This window comes from Schistocerca gregaria, unplaced genomic scaffold, assembly GCF_023897955.1.
Source record: "Schistocerca gregaria isolate iqSchGreg1 unplaced genomic scaffold, iqSchGreg1.2 ptg000229l, whole genome shotgun sequence".
Classification (NCBI taxonomy): Eukaryota; Metazoa; Arthropoda; class Insecta; order Orthoptera; family Acrididae; genus Schistocerca; species Schistocerca gregaria.
This window is the reverse complement of record NW_026061748.1, coordinates 134,863-141,960: the sequence shown is the minus strand read 5'-3', so window position 1 is coordinate 141,960 and position 7,098 is coordinate 134,863.

The following is a 7,098-nucleotide window of genomic DNA, read 5'->3' as shown; positions in this document are numbered from 1 at the left end:
AATTGTGCTGCTTCTTACTGGCTATTGCTTCAACTTAGAAGCTTCTTCTGTGTTCTACTATGGTGCTTTTAGTGTCTCCGCATACCGCAGCACGAGACATAGCTTTGCAGACGACAAATGTAACCGTCTCAGAGAGAAAAGCGGCCAATGTGACGATCTGGCTTTAAGTCGATTCGATAACAAATGACGAAAACGAACGGATTTTTCAGGTTTTTACTACATATCAACACCTTTCACATTCTCCCGTGCAACGCGGCTGCTAGTCCTCCTTTCATGCAAAATCTTAAGGTCCTAGGTCACGTCCAAGCCACCAAACCCGGCTAAAAAGTGAATAATCGACAACTAAAACTTGAGTTGTACTACTTCTTACTGGCTATTACTTCAACTTAGAAACTTCTTCTGTGTTCTACTATGGTGCTTTTAGTGTCTCCGCATACCGCAGCACGCGACGTAGCTTTGCAGACGATAAATGTAACCGTCTCAGAGAGAAAAGCGGCCAATGTGACGATCTGGCTTTAAGTCGATTCGATAACATATGACGAAAACGGACTGATTTCTCAGGTTTTCACTTTTCACATTCTCCCGTGCAACGGGGCTGCTAGTCCTCCTTTCATGCAAAATCTTAAGGTTCCACTTTATGTCCAAAGCACCAAGGCCGGCTAAAAATCAATAATCGATAAACAAAACTTGAATTGTACTGCTTCTTACTGGCTATTGCTTCAACTTAGAAGCTTCTTCTGTGATCTACTATGGTGCTTTTAGTGTCTCCGCATACCGCAGCACGCGACATAGCTTTGCAGACGAAAAATGTAACCGTCTCAGAGAGAAAAGCGGCCAATGTGACGATCTGGCTTTAAGTCGATTCGATAACAAAAGACGATAACGGACGGATTTCTCATGTTTTTACTACATATGAACCCTTTATCACATTCTCCCGTGCAACGCGGCTGCTAGTCATCCTTTCATGCAAAATCTTAAGGTCCTAGGACATGTCCAAGCCACCAAAGCCGGCTAAAAAGTGAATAAACGACAACTAAAACTTGAATTGTACTACTTCTTACTGGCTATTGCTTCAACTTAGAAGCTTCTTCTGTGTTCTACTATGGTGCTTTAAGTGTCTCCGCATACCGCACCACGCGACATAGCTTTGCAGACGATAAATGTAACCGTCTCAGAGAGAAAAGCGGCCAATGTGACGATCTGGCTTTAAGTCGATTCGGTAACAAATTACGAAAACGGACGGATTTCTCAGGTTTTTACTACATATGAACACTTTTCACATTCTCCCGTGCAACACGGCTGCAAGTCCTCCTTTCATGTAAAATCTTAAGGTCCTAGGTCATGTCCAAGCCACCAAAGCCGGCTAAAAAGTGAGTAATCGACCATTAAAACTTGAATTGTACTACTTCTTACTGCCTATTACTTCAACTTAGAAGCTTCTTCTGTGTTCTACTATGGTGCATTTAGTGTCTCTGCATACCGCAGAACGCGACATAGCTTTGCAGACGATAAATGTAACCGTCTCAGAGAGAAAAGCGGCCAATGTGACGATCTGGCTTTAAGTCGATTCGATAACAAATGACGAAAACGGACGGATTTCTCAGGTTTTTACTACACATGAGACCTTTTCTCATTCTCCCGTGCAACGCGGCTGCTAGTCCTCCTTTCATGCAAAATCTTAAGGATTCTACCTCATGTCCAAGGCACCAAAGTCGGCTAAAAATCAATAATCGATAACCAAAACTTGAATTGTACTGCTTCTAACTGGCGATTCCTTCAACTTAGAAGCTTCTTCTGTGTTCTACTATGATGCTTTTAGAGTCTCCGCATACCGCAGCACGGGACATAGCTTTGCAGACGATAAATGTAACCGTCTCAGAGAGAAAAGCGGCCAATGTGACGATCTGGCTTTAAGTCGATTCGATAACAAATGACGAAAATGGACTGATTTCTCAGGTTTTTACTTTTCACATTCTCCCGTGCAACGGGGCTGCTAGTCCTCCTTTCATGCAAAATCTTAAGGTCCTAGGTCATGTCCAAGCCACCAAAGCCGGCTAAAAAGTGAATAATCGACAACTAAAACTTGAATTGTACTACTGGCTATTGCTTCAACTTAGAAGCTTCTTCTGTGTTCTACTATGGTGCTTTTAGTGTCTCCGCATACCGCAGCACGCAACGTAGCTTTGCAGACGATAAATGTAACCGTCTCAGAGAGGAAAGCGGCCAATGTGACGACCTGGCTTTAAGTCGATTCGATAACAAATGACGAAAACGGACGGATTTCTCAGGTGTTTATTATATTTGAACACTTTTCACATTCTACCGTGGTACGCGGCTGCTAGTCCTCCTTTCATGCAAAATCTTAAGGTTCCACCTCATGTCCATGGCACTAAAGCCCCCTAAAAATCAATATTCGATAACCAAAACTTGAATTGTGCTGCTTCTTACTGGCTATTGCTTCAACTTAGAAGCTTCTTCTGTGTTCTACTATGGTGCTTTTAGTGTCTTCGCATACCGCAGCACGAGACATAGCTTTGCAGACGACAAATGTAACCGTCGCAGAGAGAAAAGCGGCCAATGTGACGATCTGGCTTTAAGTCGATTCGATAACAAATGACGAAAACGAACGGATTTCTCAGGTTTTTACTACATATCAACACCTTTCACATTCTCCCGTGCAACGCGGCTGCTAGTCCTCCTTTCATGCAAAATCTTAAGGTCCTAGGTCACGTCCAAGCCACCAAACCCGGCTAAAAAGTGAATAATCGACAACTAAAACTTGAGTTGTACTACTTCTTACTGGCTATTACTTCAACTTAGAAACTTCTTCTGTGTTCTACTATGGTGCTTTTAGTGTCTCCGCATACCGCAGCACGCGACGTAGCTTTGCAGACGATAAATGTAACCGTCTCAGAGAGAAAAGCGGCCAATGTGACGATCTGGCTTTAAGTCGATTCGATAACATATGACGAAAACGGACTGATTTCTCAGGTTTTCACTTTTCACATTCTCCCGTGCAACGGGGCTGCTAGTCCTCCTTTCATGCAAAATCTTAAGGTTCCACTTTATGTCCAAAGCACCAAGGCCGGCTAAAAATCAATAATCGATAAACAAAACTTGAATTGTACTGCTTCTTACTGGCTATTGCTTCAACTTAGAAGCTTCTTCTGTGATCTACTATGGTGCTTTTAGTGTCTCCGCATACCGCAGCACGCGACATAGCTTTGCAGACGAAAAATGTAACCGTCTCAGAGAGAAAAGCGGCCAATGTGACGATCTGGCTTTAAGTCGATTCGATAACAAAAGACGATAACGGACGGATTTCTCATGTTTTTACTACATATGAACCCTTTATCACATTCTCCCGTGCAACGCGGCTGCTAGTCATCCTTTCATGCAAAATCTTAAGGTCCTAGGACATGTCCAAGCCACCAAAGCCAGCTAAAAAGTGAATAAACGACAACTAAAACTTGAATTGTACTACTTCTTACTGGCTATTGCTTCAACTTAGAAGCTTCTTCTGTGTTCTACTATGGTGCTTTAAGTGTCTCCGCATACCGCACCACGCGACATAGCTTTGCAGACGATAAATGTACCCGTCTCAGAGAGAAAAGCGGCCAATGTGACGATCTGGCTTTAAGTCGATTCGGTAACAAATTACGAAAACGGACGGATTTCTCAGGTTTTTACTACATATGAACACTTTTCACATTCTCCCGTGCAACACGGCTGCAAGTCCTCCTTTCATGTAAAATCTTAAGGTCCTAGGTCATGTCCAAGCCACCAAAGCCGGCTAAAAAGTGAGTAATCGACCATTAAAACTTGAATTGTACTACTTCTTACTGCCTATTACTTCAACTTAGAAGCTTCTTCTGTGTTCTACTATAGTGCTTTTAGTGTCTCCGCATACCACAGCACGCGACATAGCTTTGCAGACGATAAATGTAACCGTCTCAGAGAGAAAAGCGGCCAATGTGACGATCTGGCTTTAAGTCGATTCGATAACAAATGACGATAACGGACGGATTTCTCAGGTTTTTACTACATATGAACCCTTAATCACATTCTCCCGTGCAACGCGGCTGCTAGTCCTCCTTTCATGCAAAATCTTAAGGTCCTAGGTTATGTCCAAGCCACCAAAGCTGGCTAAAAAGTGAATAATCGACAACTAAAACTTGAATTGTACTACTTCTTAATGGCTATTGCTTCAACTTAGAAGCTTCTTCTGTGTTCTACTATGGTGCTTTTAGTGTCTCCGTATACCGCAGCACGCGACATAGCTTTGCAGACGATAAATGTAACCGATTCAGAGAGAAGAGCGGCCAATGTGACGATTTGGCTTTAAGTCGATTCCATAACAAATGACGAAAACGGACGGATTTCTCAGGTTTTTACTACATATGAACCCTTTTCACATTCTCCCGTGCAACGCGGCTGCTAGTCCTCCTTTCATGCAAAATCTTAAGATTCCACCTTATGTCCAAGACACCAAAGCCGGCCAAAAATCAATAATCGATAACCAAAACTTGAATTGTACTGCTTCTTACTGGCTATTGCTTCCACTTAGAAGCTTCTTCTGTGTTCTACTATAGTGCTTTTAGTGTCTCCGCATACCGCAGCACGCGACATAGCTTTGCAGACGATAAATGTAACCGTCTCAGAGAGAAAAGCGGCCAATGTGACGATCTGGCTTTAAGTCGATTCGATAACAAATGACGAAAACGGACGGATTTCTCAGGTTTTTACTAGATATGAACCCTCTTCACATTCTCCCGTGCAACGCGGCTGCTAGTCCTCCTTTCATGCATAATCTTAAGGTTCCACCTCATGTCCATGGCACCAAAGCCGGCTAAAAATCAATTTTCGATAACCAAAACTTGAATTGTACGGCTTCTTACTGGCTATTGCTTCAAATTAGAAGCTTCTTCTGTGTTCTGCTATGGTGCTTTTAGAATCTCCGCATACCGCAGCACGCGACATAGCTTTGCAGACGATAAATGTAACCGTCTCAGAGAGAAAAGCGGCCAATGTGACGATCTGGCTTTAAGTCGATTCGATAACAAATGACGAAAACGGACTGATTTCTCAGGTTTTTACTTTTCACATTCTCCCGTGCAACGGGGCTGCTAGTCCTCCTTTCATGCAAAATCTTAACGTTCCACCTCATGTCCAAGGCACCAAAACCCCCTAAAAATCAATAATCGATAACCAAAACTTGAATTGTACTGCTTCTTACTGGCTATTGCTTCAACTTAGAAGATTCTTCTGTGTTCTACTATGGTGCTTTTAGTGTCTCCGCATACCGCAGCACGCGACATAGCTTTGAAGACGAAAAATGTATCCGTCTCAGAGAGAAAAGCGGCCAATGTGACGATCTCGCTTTAAGTCGACTCGATAACAAATGACGAAAACGGACGGATTTCTCAGGCTTTTACTACATATGAACCCTTTTCATATTCTCCCGTGCAACGCGGCTTCTAGTCCTACTTTCAGGGATAATCCTAAGGTCCTAGGTCATGTCCAAGCCACCAAAGCCGGCTAAAATGTGAATACTCGTCAACTAAAACTTGAATTGTACTACTTCTTACTCGCTATTGCTTCAACTTAGAAGCTTCTTCTGTGTTCAACTATGGTGCTTTTAGAGTCTCCGCATACCGTAGCACGGGACATAGCTTTGCAGACGAAAAATGTAACCGTCTCAGAGAGAAGAGCGGCAAATGTGACGATCTGGCTTTAAGTCGATTCGATAACAAATGACGAAAACGGACTGATTTCTCTGGTTTTTACTTTTCACATTCTCCCGTTCCACGCGGCTGCTAGTCCTCCTTTCATGCAAAATCTTAACGTTCCACCTCATGTCCAAGGCACCAAAGCCCCCTAAAAATCAATAATCGATAACAGAAACTTGAATTGTACTGACTCTTACTGGCTATTGCTTCAACTTAGAAGATTCTTCTGTGTTCTACTATGGTGCTTTTAGTGTCTCCGCATACCGCAGCACGCGACATAGCTTTGCAGACGAAAAATGTAACCGTCTCAGAGAGAAAAGCGGCCAATGTGACGATCTGGCTTTAAGTCGATTCGATAACAAATGACGAAAACGGACTGATTTCTCAGGTTTTTACTTTTCACATTCTCCCGTGCAACGGGGCTGCTAGTCCCCCTTTCATGCAAAATCTTAACGTTCCACCTCATGTCCAAGGCACCAAAGCCCCCTAAAAATCAATAATCGATAACCAAAACTTGAATTGTACTGCTTCTTACTGGCTATTGCTTCAACTTAGAAGATTCTTCTGTGTTCTACTATGGTGCTTTTAGTGTCTCCGCATACCGCAGCACGCGACATAGCTTTGCAGACGAAAAATGTAACCGTCTCAGAGAGAAAAGCGGCCAATGTGACGATCTGGCTTTAAGTCGATTCGATAACAAATGACGAAAACGGACGGATTTCTCAGGTTTTTACTACACATGAAACCTTTTCTCATTCTCCCGTGCAACGCGGCTGCTAGTCCTCCTTTCATGCAAAATCTTAAGGATTCTACCTCATGTCCAAGGCACCAAAGTCGGCTAAAAATCAATAATCGATAACCAAAACTTGAATTGTACTGCTTCTTACTGGCGATTCCTTCAACTTAGAAGCTTCTTCTGTGTTCTACTATGATGTTTTTAGAGTCTCCGCATACCGCAGCACGGGACATAGCTTTGCAGACGATAAATGTAACCGTCTCAGAGAGAAAAGCGGCCAATGTGACGATCTGGCTTTAAGTCGATTCGATAACAAATGACGAAAACGGACTGATTTCTCAGGTTTTTACTTTTCACATTCTCCCGTGCAACGCGGCTGCTAGTCCTCCTTTCATGCAAAATCTTAAGTTTCCACCTTATGTCCAAAGCACCAAGGCCGGCTACAAATCAATAATCGATAAACAAAACTTGAATTGTACTGCTTCTTACTGGCTATTGCTTCAACTTAGAAGCTTCTTCTGTGTTCTACTATGGTGCTTTTAGTGTCTCCGCATACCGCAGCACGCGACATAGCTTTGCAGACGATAAATGTAACCGTCTCAGAGAAAAAAGCGGCCAATGTGACGATCTGGC